Source organism: Giraffa tippelskirchi, chromosome 14 (genome assembly GCF_054371585.1).
Source record: "Giraffa tippelskirchi isolate mGirTip1 chromosome 14, T2T-mGirTip1v1.2.pri, whole genome shotgun sequence".
In the NCBI taxonomy this organism is placed as follows: Eukaryota; Metazoa; Chordata; class Mammalia; order Artiodactyla; family Giraffidae; genus Giraffa; species Giraffa tippelskirchi.
The window spans coordinates 61,985,425-62,003,697 of NC_137288.1; the positions used below are offsets into that span (position 1 = coordinate 61,985,425).

Sequence of the window (18,273 nt, forward strand, 5' to 3'; positions counted from 1 at the left end):
ACTTACGATGGTTCAACTTGAGATTATTCAGCTATACGGTGATGGGAAAGGGATACACTTTCAGTAGAAACTGTACTTTGAATTTTGATCTTTGATCTTTTCCTGGGCTATCAGTATTCAGTACAGTATTCTCTCCTGATGTGGGAAGTGGCAGTGAGTCACAGTTCCTAGTCAGTCACAAGACCACCAGGGTGCACAACTGATGTATTTACAACCATTCTGTATCCAAACAACTGCTTTGCTTTTCACTTTCAGTACAGTATTCAATGGGTTTCCAAGGTGGCGCTAGTGGTAAAGAACCCACCTGCCAATACAGGAGACATGAGACATGGGCTCAATCCCTGGATTGGGAAGATCCCCTGGAGGAGGGCATGGCAACCCACTCCAGTATGCTTGCCTGGAGAACCCCATGGACAGAGGAGCCTGGTGGGCTACAGTCCACGGGGTTGAGTTGGACACAACTGAAGCGACTTAGCATACAGCACACGGTATTCAATAAATTACGTGAAAGAGTACACACTTTAATAGAAAATAGGCTTTGTGTTAGATAATTTTACCCAACTGTTGGCTAATGTAAGTATTCTGAGCATGTTTAAGGTAGGCTAGGCTAAGCCATGATTAATAGATGAAGTGTATTAAGTGTCTTCAATGTTTTAATGTTTCAATGTTTTCAAGATAAAACTCCTTAGTAAGTCAAAGAAGATCTCTATATTAAGTGTCCAGTTATGCTTGTTGATTCTTCTATCAGTTGTTGCTTTATATTTTTTGAGGTGATATTGTTGGGCGCATATAGTTTGTAATCGTTATAGCTTCTCAGTCTGTACTGCATATGAAGTCCTCTTTGTCCCTTATGAAGGTTTCTACTTTAGTGCCTATTTTGAGTGATATTAAATGGTTTCTTTTGATTCATATTTATCCTGTATCTCTTTTTCCATATCATAATATTCAAATAATGATTCACTGGGCACTCTCTTTGGCAGTGTCATACAATAGGTGACGAACATCAGGATGCCCCCAAGTTCAGCTCCTCAAGTTGCAATAGGTGACGAACATCAGGATGCCCCCAAGCTCAGCTCCTCAAGTTGCAATGCGTAGCCTCAGCTGTCTCTGATCCTGCACTGTACCCTGCTCATTCTCTCATCCTTTTCCTCTCCCACAATGGTCTTGTTCATTATTATATTCCTATGTTGTAGCACTGTACCTGACATTTAGTAGGCACTCAGTAAATGTTTGTTCAATATGAATGCCCTCAAAGAACATGCAGCCTTGTTAGGGAAATGAGATCCCTTTAAGAATAATTGATGGAACACTTACTATCTGTGAAATCTTTCCCACACATATCACCTCTCTGATCTCATCTCCAACCTTCCCCCTCCCTCTGACTCTGTTCCACCAGCACTGATTCTACTGTTGTTGCATTTACCAAGCTCATTTCTGTTTCAGGATCTTTATACCTGCTCTCCCCCGACTTTTCATAGCTCACTCCTTTACACTTCAGGTCTGCTTGGATGTCATATCTTCAGACAACCTTCCCTAATCATCCTATTTAAAATACCACCCACTCTTCCAATCTAGTCATTCTCTGTGGTCTTTTTTTTTCTTTTTAAGTAACAGTTATCATTGTATAATATTACATTTTTTTTTGGCTACATGCTTATTGTCTCTAGAATGTAAGCTCTTTAAAGACATCTAGAGCAGTGCCTGGCAAGTAGGGACTTACTAAATTTTTGTTGAGAATTTTCAGTTAATTCTCAAGGAAAAAGCTTTAAAGAAGTGTGAGGGTACCTATTTTTATGGATGAAGTAAATAAAGCTGAGAAGTTTCAATAACTTGCCTAGGAATACAGCGGTGGAGCAGGATTTGAACATAGGTCCCTTTGACTCCACAGCCCATCCATACTCCCCACCACCATGTTGCTGTCTCCTAATGAAGGAGATGCAAACACACAAGACGGTAGGGAATCAAGTATGAGCTGGGGGCTTGCGGTTTTTCCGATGAGATCAGCCGGGATGAAGTCATTGCTCGGCAGAGGGCTGGGCGCTTTGGATGACTCACAGTTGGAAAGGTGGGGAAGGGAGTGAGGGCAAACCCCTGGCTTGGTCCATGATTGCCCACTGTAGCCTTTTCCTTGGCTGAAGAATTGGTTCTGATTTGCTCCCTGGGGGAGCAGGGAGGGTGGAAGGTAGGTTGTAGGGGAGAAGGGCATGAGCCTGCCTTCCGGGGCCTTTGGGTCAAACACTTCAACAAAGAACCCTTACCAAGGAGCCTTGTGGACTGCGGTTAGGAGGGCGGTACAGATGCGAATTCTAGAGTGCAGCCTCGGGTTAAGTTCAGACCAAGTCTAAACTTCCCTTTGAAGTCGATTATCTGTGTGTTGGGGAGAGCAGTTGCGGGGGAGGCATCCAGGCTGGAGGGGGCTCCTGAGCCAGGGCTTTTATTTATTCATTTATTATTTTTGGCTGCGCTGGGTCCTCGTTGCTCCATGTGAGCTTTCTCTAGTTGCAGCAAACGAGGCTACTGTCTGGTTGCGGTGCATGGATTCTCATTGCAGTAGCTCCTCTTGTTGTGGAGCACGGGCTCTTGCTGTAAGGGCTTCAGCAGCTACGGCGCACCAGCTCAGTAGTTGTGGCCCACAGCCTTAGTTGTCCAGCAGCATATGGAATATTTCCAGCTCAGGGATCCAACCTGTGTCCCCTGCATTAGCATGCAGATTCTTAACCATGGGGCCACCAGGGAAGTCCCAGGGTGTCTTATTTAGAGAGGATAGGGGTTACTGTTGAACCGGGTAGGAGCTGACCTGATAATCAGCCTCCCCTAAAAAGGATGAGGGCGAGGAAACAGCTTCGACTACAAGTGGCGTCCAGGGCCTTCTCATTTCCAGCAATGGAAGAGGCTTGCGTGGCATGGGAGAGGGCTGTGGCCCCTGCACATCTTAGGAGCAGACCCTGGCTCCTGCTACGCTTCCTCACCGGTGTCACCTTGCAGGCCAGGCTCCAGCCAGTTCTGAGTAACCAAGGCACGGAGAAAGCAGACGGCAGGAAATATGTAGGGACAGTGCAAAGGCAGCAGCTGGGGGCAGCTTATCAGCTATGCCTGGGAAGTGAAAGTCAGCCAGGCAAAGGAAAAGGGAAGAAGCAAAAGCAGAGAGGCATCAGCCACCACAGGGAGAAAGGAAAAGAAAACTCTCAGTGGGCTCAAAGTGTTCTGGGAGCCTCAGAGAGTGAGGGTTCTGCTGGCCACTTCTTTTTTTTTTTTTTAATTTTAATTATCTATTGGCTACCCTGGGTCTTTGTTGCTGTGTGTGGCTTTTCTCTAATTGCAGAGAGCATGAGCCATGCTTCAGTTGCAGTCTGCAGGCTCCTCGTTGTGGTGGCTTCTCTTGTTGCAGAGCACAGGTTCTAGGGTGCAGCGGGCTCTAGAGCAGTTGTGTGCATGGGCTCAGTTGCCCCACAGCAAGCAGAATCTTCCTGGACCAGGGATTGAACCTGTGTCCCCTACATTGTCAGGCGGATTCCCAACCACTGGACTGCCAGGGAAGTCCCTGGCCACGTTTTCTTGGAAGAAGGGGACTGAAAGACTGAGTCTTGGAATCAGGTATCCTTATCCTTCTCAGGGCTCCTTCCTGAGAGGTAAGTGTGAGGTGTATGCTGCTCAAATGCTCATAGCATCCTTCTCCTTCAAACTGTTGTTTAGTCGCTCAGTTGAGTTCGACTCTTTGCGACCCCATGGACTGTAGCCCGCCAGGTTCCTCTGTCCATGGGATTTCCCAGGCAAGAATACTGGAGTGGGTTGCCATTTCCTCCTCCAGAGGATCTTCGTGACCTAGGGATTGAACCCACATTATGGCTCCTAAATTGGCAGGCGGATTCTTTACCACTGAGCCACTAGGGAAGATCCTTCTCCTTCAAATACCTCTTCCCTAAAAGGTGGCACTTGATTATCCTGAAACCTCTAAAAAAGTAGTAACTTTGGTCCTAGGTAAAATCAATTGTTTCCCTCAAGGTTGTCTCTGCAAAAAAATGCTTTAAAAATAATAAAAGATGTTGGCGATGTTAAGGTAAGATAGTCTCCCCCTCTGGGCTGAAAGCTGAAAGTCCTTTGTACAAACACTCATTATAAAATTCTTATGTCACTAAAATGATGCCACAGCACAAATGCCAACTGTTTTTTTAAATGTTTTGTTTTTACTTTTGATGAAATCATCATTTACAAGGCTCCCTGCCTGCAAAGTTCTCTCTTGTGCCTGTGATGCTAAGTGAGACTGTTGGATGGCAAGTTCCCTTGTTGGGCTAAAAACTGTCTAGATTTAGGCTGATTTGGAGTCTCCTATGACAAGGAAAGACTGGATAAATCATAACTCTTTCAGTTAATGTTACTTGTCATTCAGTTCCTTACCCTAAAGTATGGTGCCCCAGTAGGCTCACTCTGTGTCTTTACTGAGTGACAGGTTGTTTGAAAAACGAAAGCTTTTGGTTGAAAAGCATTTGAAGTACACAGAATCACAACTGTGGACCGGCTCCTAAACTTCCTTTCTCTTACTCCCCTCCCCCATACATTTTGCATTTTAGGCCCTAGAGTTCTGGGTCCTAGAGTCTAGGGCCTCGCCTTTGGAACTCTGATCCAGGGACCAGCAGTATCTGCCTCATCTGGAAACTTGTTAGAAGCATAGACACTCCAGCTCCACCTTGGATCCACTGAATGAGATTCTGCATTGTAACAAGACCGCCGAGTGATTTGTGTGCGTGTTCAAAGTTGGAGAAACACTGCTCTAAGGCACCTGAGCCCCCTCCTTCCTGAAGCATCAGGTCAGGAGGCCTGCTGGGGCCTGGCTTCAGCATACAGCTATTAGGGTCACGGGGGAGCTCCACAAAGCACAGTGTGTGGAAGGCTGGAGGCTACAGAGGGTTCAAATTCCAGTGGTATTGCTAAAGAAACTTTATTACGTGGGCAAGTGACTTAAAACATTTTAATCTTACAGAAAACTTGCAAGAATAGTACAAAGAACTTCCACATAGCCTTTATCCCTATTCACCAATTATTAACATTTTGAAGGATCCACCTGCCAATTCAGGAGATGTGAGCTCAATCCCTGGGTTGGGAAGATCCCCTGGAGAAGGCAATGGCAACCCACTCCAGTATTCTTGCCTGGAGAATCCCATGGACAAAGGAGCCTGGCAAGCTACAGTCCACGGGGTTGCAAAAGAGTAGGACACAACTTAGCAACTACACAACGACAGCACAATATAATACTACTCAACAATAAAAAGGAACTAGCTACTGATACATACGATAATATTTTGGATCTCAAAAACAACACGCTGAGTGAAAGAATGTACTTATAAAAAACTGCATACTATACGATTTTATTTATATGAAATTCTAGAAAAACCAAAACCTTAGCAACAGGAGGCATATCAGGGGTTACCTGCGGTCTGGAGTATGGAGGTGAGGACTGACTGCAGAGGGGTAGAAGGGAACATTCTGGAGTGATGGAAGTATTCTAAAACTGGTTCGTGGTGGTGATTGCACGATGTATACATTTATCTAAATTCACTCTCTACTTAAAAAAGTTAATGTAGATTGTAGTCTAATGCAGATTATACCTCAATAAAACTGTAAACAAAACCCAAACGTATCCGTCTTCCACTGGAGTTCGACTCATGAGCGTGTCTTCCTTCACAGCCTGGCTCCGAACCTATCTTCCCAGTCTTAGCTCCCACCTCTCCCCTCTGCGCATTCATTCAACAAACATTCGAACATTCCACGAATGGCCCACTGTTAGATATTCTGCCCAGGGCCGGAAAAGAGAACCTCTGTCCTCAGAGAACTCACAGTCCAGTCTAGGAGCAGAAAGAAAGGGTGCCCAACCCGGACAAACACCAGGGATGCTAGAGGATCACTGAGTCTTAAAGGAGAGAAAGAAGAAGATACATTCTAGTCACTCTGAATTTCAAGTTTCAATTTAATCTTTTGAACAGAGACTATGGATTCACACTCCATTCACATTCCCCTCCCCACCTACCCCCACCCTCCACTCTGGTATTCTGTCAGATTCTGTCTACAGCTGCTCCTGTGGCCCCTGCTGGATCTGGCTCTTACAGCCATTTAGCAAGGAAAGAAAACAGAGAGGGAGGGAGGAAGGAAGGAAGGGAGGGAATGGAGCCTTGGCTCCGTCCGCCTACTCTCTTCCTCACCGAGTCTGGCTTTGGCCACCTAGAGAGCTGAAAGAGGGCTTCCCTGGTGGCTCAGGGGTAAAGAATTTGCCTGCAATTAGGAGACACAGGTTCGATCCCTGGGCTGGGAAGAGCCCCCGAAGAAGGAAATGGCAACCTGCTCCAATATTCTTACCTGGAAAATCCCCAACGGACAGAGGAGTCTGGTGGGCTACAGCCCAGGGGTCACAAGAGTCAGACTCGACTTAGTGACTAAACAAAACAAAGCTAAAAGAACAAATCACTTGATAAGTCAAATGCACGTCAGTCATACTTTAAGTCAAAGGAGATGACAGGGTTTACTATAGTGCTTTTAGGAATGTGAGAATCACTTATAGTATTCAGGTTAATCAATGTCAAGTGATTTTTCAAAGGCAACTTGGGTAACTGTAAAAACAAAATTCAAAACGCTGGGTTAACTCTAAAATATCTATGTACTAACTCTTGCCTGGAGCTGTGAGCTATTAACTACTAGGCCATTTCCAGAGGAATACTGTATTATCCTATTCTTTCCTAGGTGGGCAGTGCAAGAGGTGAGAGCTCTCTGTCTCCACTTCTGGGATGAAAAAGTTAAAGCTCTGGATTCTCCTCACCCTGTCGTTCAGATGTTAAGTTGTGTCTGACTCTTTGCTACCCCGTGGACTGCAGTACGTCAGGGTTCCCTGTTCTTCACCATCTCCTGGAGTTTGCTCAAATCCCTGTCTATTGAGTCGATGATGCCATCCAACCATCTCGTCCTCTGTCGCCCCCTTCTCCTCCTGCCTTCAATCTTTCCCACCCATCAGGGTCTTTGGGGAAGGTCCATTTCACAGGAGGTGGAGCCATCAAAAAAGATAAAAGAGGAAGAAAGCTTTCAAACCTTTGCCTGCCCAGGACAGGATGGATCTGGGAAATGAGGTGTTTTATTCAGGGAGGTTTCAGGAAAGGGGGCAGCTTATCTCCTCTGGGGCTGTGGTCTTCAAAATTTCTTACTTATCTCCTAAAAGAAATTTGACAAATTATGTTTCTTCTCGTATTTTTAAAGGTCATATGTAAAATATTTCATCTTAAGTTTAAATAATGGAAAAGTTTGATATTTCTGGCATATTATAGGTATTGTCGTTTAAAAATAAGATTGTTACATCATTCTTTAAATGTATCCAATGGAATCTAAATACCATGATGCATCTAGCGTCCATTTAAAAAAACATGAACAAGCAATTCTTTAAGAGAAATTTAACACAATACTTTTTCCCTGTATCTTGTATTTCTATTCCACTTGCCCCTGAATATTTTAATGTGATATTTTAGGCTGCAAAGTCTTTTATTGATCAGCCTATTGTATTTCCTTATAAAAAATTAAAAAAAGCTTTGAGTCCCTAAGTTTAAAACATTTATGTTGATTGTATTACCAATACAATTTTGTTATTTTTGGTTCAATTTTGAATATCCAATTTATCTAAATTACATATTATGAATTTTAATCAACTATTAAAATTACAGCAGAAACGAACCCAACTTTGTAAAGCAATTATCCTCCAATTAAAAAAAACAACTGTTAAAGTGTAAAATATTTTTGCTGGAATAAAAGAGGGTTCAGAGTCAACTCTATTTCTAGTTTACGCTTGTAAGGATAGAAGCATGAAACATTTTGTTCATTCATTCAACAAATATTTATTGAGCACCTCCTACATGGCAATAGGAACTCTAGGCACTTGGGATAAACTAGTAAACACTACAGACAAATGTCTGCTCTTGTGGAGCCGACATTCTAGGGGAATAATAACTGACAGACAATAAGCAGTACACATCACACACAAGTAAACAGTACAGTCTGTTAGAAGATAACAGCTGTGGGAAGACACAGCAGGCGAAGCGGGACCTGGGGTTTAGAGTGAGGGTTCAGAATAGGCTGTGATTTTAAAAAGGTCAGAGTGGGCCTCAGGGAGAAGATGGTATTTGACTGAAGTAGGTGTGGGAGTTAGCAATGCAGATATCTGGGGAAGTGGGTGGCAAGAAGAGGGAACAGTTAATGCAAAGGTCCTACCTTGTGAGCTTGGCTGGTGTCTTCTGAGGTCAGGTAGGAGGTCAGTAAGGCCAGAGCAGAGTCATCCAGGAGAGGAGGAACAGAAGATGAGATCAGAGAGGTAAGGATCAGAAGTGTGACGGTGGTGTCGATCTCACAGAACCCTGCAGACTCGTTTAAGGATATAGACTTTTACTCTGAATGAAATGAGGAGCCACAGAAGGGATTTAAGCAGATGTATATTTTAGGAGGATCACTCTGGCTGTTATGCTGAGAATAGACTCTAAGGGGCAAGCATGAAAGCAGGCAGAGCTTTGAGAAGACTAACTCTAGCATTAGGTGGTGGTGGAATGGACCAGGGGACCAGTGGAGGTGGTAAGGGATACTCTGACTCTGGACTAGACGTGGGATGGATAAGAAAGAGGGAAGTCTAGCATGACTCCAGGGTTTTTGGTCTGAGGAACTTCAAGGATGGACATGTCATCAACAGAGATAGGGAAGTTGTTGGGCTGAAGAGATCTGAGGGAGAAGACGTGTAGCAGGCTGCTGGTATCATCATCTGGAGTTCAGATGAAGGGTCGGAGATAAAGATATAAATTTGGGAGTTGTCATCCTATACGATGGTATCATATATCTTACAGGGTACTGCAAGTCAGGAGACCTGATTAGATCACCAGTGAAATGTGAGTAGATAAAGAAAACAGAATAAATCTAAGGAATGAGCCCTGGGCCTTTACAAGGTCTGGGAGAAGAGATAGAATCAACAAAAAAGAAAGAAGTCAGGGAATGAAGGATCTGATGAAGTGATGAGGAGGAAAAGCAAGAGGGTACAGTTTTTTGTTTTTTTTTTAAAGGGTGAATCAAGTGGTTAGCTGTGTCAGCTGTTACAGACAGGTCAATTTAAGATGATAATTGAGAATAGGTCATTGGACTTAGGCAATGTGAAGTCACTGTTCACCTCAACAAGAACAGTTTTGATAACCTGATAAGGATGAAAGCATGAATGGAGGGGGTTTAAGAGAGTGTGGGAGACCCTCTCGGCTCAAGACATAAAATATGCACATATGTAATTTCATGTGTGTTGATACGATTCTATTACATACGTGTACAGTCGTAACATACACATTATATTTGGCATGCTTTTGATCTTTGCATTAATTGTACCATATGGTATGTGTTCTGTTGCTCTAGAGTGGGAGAAGAACAAGAGACAGCACAGGAAACTCTTAGGAGTTTTGTTGTAAAGGAAGCAGAGAAATGGGAAGGTTATTGCCAGTGGAAGTGGATCAAATAGAAGATTTGGTAGGACTGGAGAAATAAGAGCTGTTTATAAGCTTATGGGAATCAGCTACTAGAGAGGGAAACATTGATACAAGAGGAGGGGGGACAATTGGTGGAGTCGTGGTGATAATCTTGATTAATCAAGACAATATTGGGGTCTCTTGCCTTTAGTGGAGGCACTAGCTTTAGTTCAGAGCATGGAAAATTCACCTACATAATGGAAGGGAGGGTGGAGAAGAGGTTACAGAGGCTAGTATGTGGTTTATGGGTAGATGAGATAGTGAGATGCCGTGGAAGTTTTTGTTTCATTAGTTCAACCTTCTCAGTGGAATAGGAAGCAAGGTCGTGAATCAGTGAGGATGGGAGGGAAGAGGGTACAGGTTGGAGGACAGAGGAGGTCTGACATCTAGAAGAACGGAGGAGGGAAGGAGGATTCCTGGGCAGCAAGCACTAAGGGCCCACGGGCAGTTCATGGTGATGAAATCAAAGTGAAGCCGGTTAGTGACTGTGTTCTTCTTTAGCCACACTCAGATGCACGGGGCTGACATGAAACAGATGGAGAGCGGGCTTGAATCAGGACTGTGGTTTTGCCTGGGAAGAGGGAAGAGGGTTGAGAGTGTGTGCAAGAGAGTGACTGTGGGATGACTGGCCAGGAATTTAAGTTGGCTAAGGATGGGACTGGCTCAGCTGGTAAAGAATCTGCCTGCAATGCGGGAGACCTGGGTTCAATCCCTGGGTTGGGAAGATCCCCTGGAGAAGGAACAGCTACTCACTCCACTATTCTGGCCTGGAGAATTCCATGGACTGTATAGTCCATGGGATCACAAAGAGTTGGCCATGACTGAGCGACTCACTTTTAAGGATGGGAGAGAGTGGTAAGTGGGTTGCAGAACTGTTGGAGTTAGAGTACTACAGGGAAATATGGGAACAAGACGTAGTATTCAGAGTGAGGTGTTTGAAATTGTGATAATGGAGAAAATTGCCAAGTTTGACGAGACTTCCTTGATTATGCCAAGGGAATGAGAGGCGCAGTGAGGGCAGGACTAGATCCTCAGAGGAGAAGTCAAGGAACTGAGAGGTTAGGGAAGGTGGATGATCATCGGAGTATATACGTATTATAGTATAACTGCCTAGGGTTAGGACTGAAATGGTGTTGGAGGGCCTGATGAGAGCAAATGATGAAAAAATGAGGGGGAACGTGAGCGATGATGAGGGACACTGGATGACAAGATTTAAAGCCGCAGGTGAATAGGAAGAAGAGAGGATGGTCTAGAAACACCGTGGAAGCGCAAGCAGGATGCTCACCTCATCTCCAAGCCCAGTCTATGAGGCTCATGGTTGAAAAAACAGGATCTACTACTTGAGAGGGGAAGGGTAAACAGTGCCCCAGGGAAGTCAGTTTTCCCTTAAACCAGGACCTGAAAGGAATCCGAAGAAATCCTGAGGAGGTTGAGTTTATAGGAACTGTCTCTTGCATGAGTAAACAGATAGACTCTAATGTGGCCCCACAGGATCTGGCCTCCAGGAACACATGCCTGATGTGGTCTCCTCCCCTTGAATGGGGCTGGGACTGGTGATTTGCTTCCAATAGAGTACGGCAAAGGTGACAAGATGCATGTGTATAGATAACTACTAGAGACAGGAATGGAAGAAGTTTAGATTTAGCAAAGTTACTCAATTCTCTAAGTTCTTCCGAGTTTACTGCCAAGAATCACATGGTGATCTGTTATCAAATCACGTAAAGTTTCCTTCAATTTTGTTGATAGCAAAGAACTGGAAGCCACCTGACTTGTAAGATAACTTATAACCCATTTGTTCTGAGTCACTTTTTAGCAGGACACCAATTTCTGAATGTTCCTCTGAACTGTCCTAGAGGTTTTCTACATCTTGGATCTATGCGCCTGAGTAATGGGTGGGTTTTTACTTGGGTTTGTATGGTGGGAGTTGAACAGTTTTGAAAGGGGATGCTGTGTCTTTAGGTGCTTTCTTAAGCTGAGCAATTAAAAAAAAAAAATCTCTGGTCACATGCAGCATGCAGGATCTTAGTTCTGTCACCAGGGATTGAACCTGTGTCCTGGAGGCTTAACCACTGGATGGCCAGGGAACTCCCAAGCTGAGCAATTTTAGACCATAGAACACATGCTGGTGAGGCATCTGGAAATGAACACCTTAAAACTGGTCTTGGAAAGTCTTCATAAAGCCCAGGGGACACCAGTTTAAAGATGACAGTTTTAGAGGCTTCTGGGGAGAAAAGGAAAGAGCACAGGATGCGGTTAGGGCCCTGGGAGTAAAACCTAGTTGGGGGAGAAGATAGATTTTGAGTGACAAGACTTAAGAAATGACTTTACAACCTTCCGACAGTCATCTTGGTGGGACCCCCAACAGAAATATTTCCTTCAGTTCAGTTCAGTCACTCAGTCGTGTCCAACTCTCTGCGACCCCATGAACTGCAGCATGCCAGGCCTCCCTGTCCATCACCAACTCCCAGAGTTTAGCCAAACCCATGTCCATCGAGTCAGTGATGCCATCCAACCATCTCATCCTCTGTTGTCCCCTTCTTCTCCTGCCCCCAATCCTACCCAGCATTAGGGTCCTTTCCAATGAGTCAACTCTTTGCATGAGGTGGCCAAAGTATCAGAGTTTCAGCCTCAACATCAGTCCTTCCAATGAACACCCAGGATTGATCTCCTTTAGGACAGACTGGTTGGATCTCCTTGCAGTCCAAGGGACTCTCAAGAGTCTTCTCCAACACCATAGTTCAAAAGCATCAGTTCTGCGGCGCTCAGCTTTCTTCACCGTCCAACTCTCACATCCATACATGACCACTGGAAAAACCATAGCCTTGACTAGACGGACTTTTGTTGGCAAAGTAATGTCTCTGCTTTTAAATATGCTATCTAGGTTGGCCATAACCTTCCTTCCAAGGAGTAAGCGTCTTTTAATTTCATGGCTGCAATCACCATCAGCAGTGATTTTGGAGCCCAAAAAAATAAAGTCTGACACTGTTTCTACTGTTTCCCCATCTATTTCCCATGCAGTGATGGGACCAGATGCCATGATCTTAGTTTTCTGAACGTTGAGCTTTAAGCCAACTTTTTCACTCTCCTCTTTCACTTTCATCAAGAGGCTCTTTAGTTCTTCTTCACTTTCTGCCATAAGGGTGGTGTCATCCGCATATCTGAGGTTATTGATATTTCTCCCGGCAATCTTGATTCCAGCTTGTGTTTCTTCCAGCCCAGCGTTTCTCATGATGTACTCTGCATAGAAGTTAAATAAGCAGGGTGACAATATACAGCCTTGATGTACTCCTTTTCCTATTTGGAACCAGTCTGTTGTTTCATGTCCAGTTCTAACTGTTGCTTCCTGACCTGCATACAGGTTTCTCAAGAGACAGGTCAGATGGTCTGGTATTCCCATCTCTTTCAGAATTTTCCACAGTTTATTGTGATCCACACAGTCAAAGGCTTTGGCATAGTCAATAAAGCAGAAATAGATGTTTTTCTGGAACTCTCTTGCTTTTTTGATGATCCAGCGGATATTGGCAATTTGATCTCTGGTTCCTCTGCCTTTTCTAAAACCAGCTTGAACATCTGGAAGTTCACGGTTCATGTACTGTTGAAGCCTGGCTTGGAGAATTTTGAGCATGACTTTACTAGCATGTGAGATGAGTGCAACTGTGTGGTAGTTTGAGCATTCTTTGGCATTGCGTTTCTTTGGGATTGGAACAAAAACTGACCTTTTCCAGTCCTGTGGCCACTGCTGTGTTTTCCAAATTTGCTGGCATATTGAGTGCAGCACTTTCACAGAATCATCTTTGAGGATTTGAAATAGCTCAACTGGAATTCCATCACCTCCACTAGCTTTGTTCATAGTGATGCTTTCTAAGGCCCACTTGACTTCACATGCCAGGATGTCTGGCTCTAGGTGAGTGATCATATCATTGTGATTATCTGGGTCGTGAAGATCTTTTTTGTACAGTTCTTCTGTGTACTCTTGCCACCTCTTCTTATTTCCTGGTTGGTGAGGAAAAGATATATGTAAATAGTATGTGTTTTCTGAAACTTTAAAAACATCGAGTAAATGCATTCATCTCGTAAAACTTTCAAATAACACAAGTATAAGGTCAAAAGTGGAGTTTACACCTTTCCTTTATCCAGCAGGTAACGTACTTAACAGGTGTGCTGTAGGACCCCGAAAGTCCCTTCCAGCTCCGAGGTTCCGCCTAAACCTCTTCCAACAGGAACCATTCAGGAACTACAACACCTGTTCAGACTCTCAAATCTGTGGTTCCATGATCTGTCCTGCTCAACCTAAGAAGGCATCTCGTGAGTTTAAACACCTCTGGATCTAAGGAGAAGGCAACGGCACCCCACTCCAGTACTCTTGCCTGGAAAATCCCATGGACGGAGGGGCCTGGTGGGCTGCAGTCCATGGGGTCGCTAAGAGTCGGACACCACTGAGCGTCTTCACTTTCACTTTTCACTTTCATGCATTGGAGAAGGAAATGGCAACCCACTCCAGTGTTCTTGCCTGGAGAATCTCAGGGACGGGGGAGCCCGGTGGGCTGCCGTCTATGGGGTCGCACAGAGTCGGACCCGACTGAAGAGACTTAGCAGCAGCAGCAGGATCTAAGGACCCAGGGCTGGCGGAGAGGGAAGGTGCGGTCACCCCAGTTTCTTTCCCAAATAACCCGCTACGTTCTCCCCAAAGCAAGCTGTTACCAAGTCTCATTTTTTGCGGCCACGCAGCCCCTCAAAAAAAAAAAACAAAACACGAGGCCCGCTTGATCGTTGTTTATAAACTTACTGCTGCTGCTGCTGCTGCTGCTGCTAAGTCGCTTCAGTCGTGTCCGACTCTGTGCGACCCCATAGACGGCAGCCCACCAGGCTCCCCCATCCCTGGGATTCCAGGCAAGAATACTGGAGTGGGTTGCCATTTCCTTCTCCAGTGCAGACACCCACTAACACGCCGAGCTCTCCAGCGCTGTTTGGGTACTTTGTGGCAAAGGGACGCCCACGGAGCAGCCGCTCCCCCGACCTTTGCGGGTAGCGCACCCCGCCGGGGCCTGGGACCAGGCGGGGATTTGGAGCTCCCCGCCGCCGGCCCTGGCCCGCTGGCGCCTGCGCAGAGCGACCCTCCGGTCACGCCAGCGGGGAGGGGGCGGGGCGGGGGCAGAGAGAGAAAGAAAAGCTGCGTGGGGCGGGGACGCGGGGGGAGAAAAGGCCAAACCCTGAAATTACCCGGATGTGGTCTCCGCGCGCGCATGCTCAGTGTCCTCCCGACAAGTTGGCAGCAACAACACGGCCCTGGTCGTCGTCGCCGCCGCTGCCGCTGCGGTAACGGAGCGGCTCTAGTGGCGGAGCCCGCGTTCGTAGCCGCCCGCTGTCGTCCGGAGGCCCCCTTCCCGCCCTCCCCTCAGCTCCGCGGCCGCCCAAGGGGGCGGGAGCGGGTGAGGGGAGCCGGGCGCTCCGCGAGAGGGGCACCCCCCTGCCCCGGCCCTGCCGCGGGGCGGCCCGGGAGCTCGGAGGCGGCCCGGCCCGCGCGGGCAGCGGCGCGGCGCCGAGAAGCGGGCGGCCTGGCTCGGACCCCTCGGGGTGGGGGGCGAGGAGCGCGCCGGGGCCCGCCGGGCGGAGGGACGAGCCGCGGCGGGAGAGCGGAAGCCCCTCGCCGTCGCCCGGGCCCAGGTAACGCGCCATGTCCCCCTCCCCTTCTCCCGGGCCGGGCCCGCGCGCCCCCGCTCGCGGCTTCCCCGCCCCGGGGCGGGCTCCCGGCGGTGGCGGCGGCGGGGAGCGCGCGCGGGAGGCCGGCGGGCCCGGCCCAGAGAACCGGCGCGGCCGCCTGACGGGCCGGGCCGCGGCACCTCGCGTCCCTCGGGCTCTAGAGTCGGTCCTGCGGCCCCGAGTTGCCCGCGCGGTCCGCCGCGGAGCCGAGTGGAGCCCGCGCTGGGCGTGCTGCCGCGGCCGTCGCCGTTCTTTGTTGTTCTGAGGTAGTTTACCCTGTCCCTCACGGCGGAGCTTGTCGGCCCCGGCGGGAGCGGGCTGCCTTCGGTCTGAATGAAAGTTGTGAATGGTCTGTCTTCATTTCTTTTCTCGAGCAGTTGTTTTCTTTTTCTCTTTGTCCCTTATTTTCTCTTCCTGGTTGTGTCCCTCCAGTTCGTGTTTCTGGCTTTGGTTTGTTGACTTTACTTTTTTGAGTATCGTGGGTGATGGCGGTGTGCAGAAAACATGATTAGCATTTAACTGACCAGCCCGCCCCGCACTCGTAGTGAAAAATAGCCAACTTATTTTATTGCTCCGACTGCAAGTACTGAGCGTGAAATCGGTGTAGGCTGTGTAGGGCGGTGGCTCCATCTCAAGCCCCAAACTGCTCTTGTGATATCTCAAGCTGAATTTGAGATTTTCGAAGAAGTGGGTGTGTTTGGTTAACTTGAAAGATTTTTTTGGGGGGGGGGCAATATAGAGAGGTTTAAAAAAAAAAACTGCTGAAAATTGATGGTTATTAATATTTCCCCCTTGAAAACCGTAGTAAAATTTTTGAAAATAAGTATATTTGCCTGTTTCCAAATGGTTTATTTTAAATTTAGTTTCTTGATGCCTTTAGTTTTTTGGACTATAGTTTAAGGTGAAACTGCCAGCTTATTTAGGAATAATAAATATAATGGGGAATCATTTTAATTAGTCTGAATTGACTTTCTGAAAGCACGTCGTCTTGGCTGATTTTAACAACCTTTGACTTTTGCAAGGCTTAGTTAGCATCCTTTCAGTCTCAGGGCGTTTAAAAAGTAGGTTCAGTACTTTTTTTCTGGTAGAAACTATTTAGTCCTAATAGAAAATACAGAAATAAATATGTTTATGAACTTTACTGGATTTTGTCCATTGCATTTCAGTAATTTTTATTGCAGTTTTCATATGTTGTCTTTGCTATGTTGTACTTAGAATTTATTTCAGCTTGGGGAGTGCTAGTGTGCAGCTTTTCTTTTTCTGCTAAAGGATTTATTTTCTCTTTTGGAAAGTTCTGATATGATTAGTATTTGACATTTCAAGTTGTAAATGATTGATATCATCATCTTAAAGTATGATTTTTTTTATTAATGTTTCTTCCTTAATGTTACAATTTTACTTTCTTAAATGGGTTTGTTACAGTACAAATACTACAGGTAGGCCAGGCTTTTAAAATTTGGAGTCTATTTAGGTCTAAGAGTGGTGATGAATTACGTAGGTTTAAGTTGTTGGAGTTAAAACAAACTCTTTCTAGAGAAAATTGATATAACATTTTGTGAGTCTGTTAATAGAAGTGTCTTTTTCTTTGCTTTCCAGGTTTTGGGGGGAACTTGATTTAAAGAGGTATTACATCTTAATTTTTAAATTAAGTGCCTATGTAGAAACTTCTTTGTTTAGTTAAGTTCCTTAGTTGTAAATCTTAAGCTTAGAAAAAACTGCAAGTCGGTTTCAGATTTAATGAAAACCTGTGCTGAGAAAGTCATTGTGAAGTTTTTTAAAATAAGTTTTATATGCATCATTGACCTTTTTCGATGGCTTTGCTGTTCGAAGCAATTCTGCTTATACTGGGAAGCAGCAAGTCTTATTTGCTTATAAAAACCTGTGCTTCACTTTCTTAAGCCACATTTTAGTTGAGCTGTTTCACCACTTGTGTGTGAATTTATTTTCCTGCATTCTCCTTCAGATCCTCCCCTCCACCCCCCTACCCGCCCTCCGCCCGCCCAAGTGATAAACTAATTTATGCTGTCCAGTCACACTCCAGCTCTCTGGCTTGGAAGTTTTTTTCTGATTCAGCTGGTGTTATAGTAACATCATTAGACACTATTCTAATTGAGCTGTGAATTGCTGAGGCCTCTACTAGGGCAGTTAACCCTACAGGATCTGCCTCATTATATGTAAAATGCATATTTAGTCTCATCTAAAATTTTGTCCATTTTGGTGAGAACATACATTATTTTTCTTATGTGTAAACTTAGTTCTATTGTGTCCCCCTCTAGCTTATGCTTTTTTTTTCCCCCAGATTTTTTCATTCATTGAACATGTTAGTCATTTCAGTGTTCTTTGTACATGTTTGGATTTCCTTTATATTTTGTACTACAAGATTGTGTAGTTAGGCAGAAATTTTTGTTTTGCTTCAGTGATGATTAAAAGTGACTATTATGTGTAAAACTAATCTGATGGAAATGGTTTCGATTGATTTCATTGTTAGATAAACCTAATCCAGAATTTAATACCATTTTGTTAAATTAAATTTTGGATTCTTTGCTCCACAGTTGATGAGAGTTTAATTGTTTTAAAAAGAGAAATTAAAAAAATCAAAAAAGGAAATTCAAGCAGTTGACAAATAAGTCTAGATATTATTCATTTGAGCAACTTTCAGGCATAAATAATATGCCCAAACATATGCTTAGTAATGAGTCATATTTAGAATTTTTGGATTTTTCCCCCCTCATCCTAAAATGTGTAATTTTGGTGATAGGAAATGTGGCTAAATTCCAGCTTCTCGGGAACAAAGTATTTTAGGTTGTGTCACCTTGACACTATTACATGGTGTACTTGGCATCCAGGAAAATTTGTTTAACTGTGAGAGTGGATAAAAACGAGGGTAGCACTTACCTACGTAGAACTGAGATGGTAGATCATCAGAATCTTATAATTAAGTTTTGAGTATTTACTACTGCGAATTATAGGTCAGGTAGCTACTACATACTGTAAAGAGTCTGTTTTTACGTCTTAATTTAAAGTTGGTGATAATTCTAAATACCCTTTAAATTTA

The 18,273-nt window shown here is 45.1% G+C and overlaps 1 protein-coding gene across 7 annotated transcripts in view; it reads left to right on the plus strand.

Annotated features, from left to right (window-relative positions):
• The first annotated feature begins 14,767 nt into the window (after positions 1-14,767).
• SMAD4 (SMAD family member 4) overlaps positions 14,768-18,273 on the plus strand; it is a 52,781-nt gene continuing 49,275 nt past the window's right edge. For 2 of the 7 annotated variants that reach the window (XR_014074672.1, XM_081562133.1), the window contains exon 1: positions 14,768-15,182. The gene's annotated coding sequence lies outside the window, so the exon portion shown is untranslated. Of the gene's footprint in view, positions 15,183-15,270; positions 15,568-18,273 lie in introns of those variants that run through there. The other 5 variants (XR_014074673.1, XM_081562134.1, XM_081562136.1 and 2 more) reach the window with 4 other exon arrangements.